Raw genomic sequence first — 1,563 nt, forward strand, 5'->3', positions numbered from 1 at the left:
GTCACCGCAGCTCTACTTCTATAACGATCAAGAGAGCAGCGTCTTTGTGCGGTCTATGGACAATTTCCATAGCTATGGACATCTCGGACAGATGTTTAACTGGTATGGAATATCTATGCCTCTTTCAAACTATACCCTGAGCTACGATTTGATCAAGAGAGTCGGATATTGGGATACTAATGCTGATGCCATCGGCGAGGATTTCCACATGTGCTGCAAATCTCAAATCAAGACAAATGGTGATATCGTTCAGACGAATATTTATATACCTTGGAATCAAATGAATATCCAGACTGGCAATGGAGCTTGCGCTGATTTTAAGGCTAGGTTTTGGCAAGGGGTGAGGCACATTGAGGGCATGGCAACCTTTGCATATCTCCTCCGAAGCTACATTGAAGGCAAGGCCAAAATTAATTGGAAAACGATCGGACTCATCGCCTACTATTTAGATATGAATATCACAGGGCTTTTGGTGCCTTGGTGCTTGGCAAATTTGTTCATCCGCAACACTATACTGTTGGCCCTCAAATAAAACCCTCAAAACCCCTTCTCAATCAAATACTTCATTATAGCCAGCATCATTTTCACCGAAATCGCCATGACATTCTACAACTAATTCAGAAGCTTATGCATTCGAAAAATGTACAAGCAGAAGTGCCTCAACAAGATGAAGACTATGACCGAAATGAAGTTCTATTTTAGCATCTTAAGTCTGGTTTATATTACACCAATGTTCTTAGTGGGAAGTATCAGGACTATCATGCGCAAACGAGAATATGTTCGCGCAGATAAGAAATTGGTGGATCCTCTCCTCAAGCAGTCACAAAATAAGGAGAAAGAGTTGATGGCTTCGATTTGAGGACTCTCTGCTTATTTGATCATCTTTTTAAATTTTATCTATCGTTACTCTTCTTACTCTTCTATTCTTCCTAGTTTATTTATATGTATTTTTATGTTAATTGCAATGCGGACTCAACATATAATGCACATGATATGAATAAAGGGTCGACATAATGTAAAATTTCGTATATTTGAGCAAAACTCTATTCTGATATTCAGATAAGCTGCAATAGTTTAGTGGTAGAATTGAGCGTTGCCATCGCTTAGGCCCGAGTTCGATTCTCGGTTGCAGCATTTTTATTATGCTAGTCCATTATTCATTTGGGTCAGACATTAATATAATTTATGACACTCCAAATAAACATCTTTTCTTTAACTTTTTCGATTTGAACTCATTAATCATTCATACTCTCACTCATACTCATACTCTTACTTATACTCTTATTTATACTCTTATTTCATGTGTCGATTCATACTGACAATCATGGAAGATTACCAGCATACACTAAATATCTACAAAGAACAGAAAGTCCATAGATTTATTTATTTGACTCGAATATGAGTATTATTTCATCCAAACTGAATATGACTATTAAATTCCAATGTCAAAGTCTAATTCACTTTATATTCTCTTTATTACAGAATTATGTAAAGTCCTTTGGGGTTGGGGTTGGGGTTGGGGTTGGGGTTGGGGTTGGGGTTGGGGTTGGGGTTGGGGTTGGG

General features: G+C 37.8%; 1 non-coding gene across 1 annotated transcript; it reads left to right on the forward strand.

Moving 5' to 3' along the window:
- The first annotated feature begins 1,063 nt into the window (after nt 1-1,063).
- On the forward strand, nt 1,064-1,134 carry TRNAG-GCC (transfer RNA glycine (anticodon GCC)). Its single transcript has one exon. It is a non-coding gene; the product is annotated as a tRNA-Gly (tRNA).
- Nucleotides 1,135-1,563: the final 429 nt, after the last annotated feature.

Source organism: Brachycentrus maculatus, unplaced genomic scaffold (assembly GCF_059751285.1).
Source record: "Brachycentrus maculatus isolate JH-2025_06_01 unplaced genomic scaffold, ASM5975128v1 h1tg002046l, whole genome shotgun sequence".
NCBI lineage: Eukaryota > Metazoa > Arthropoda > Insecta > Trichoptera > Brachycentridae > Brachycentrus > Brachycentrus maculatus.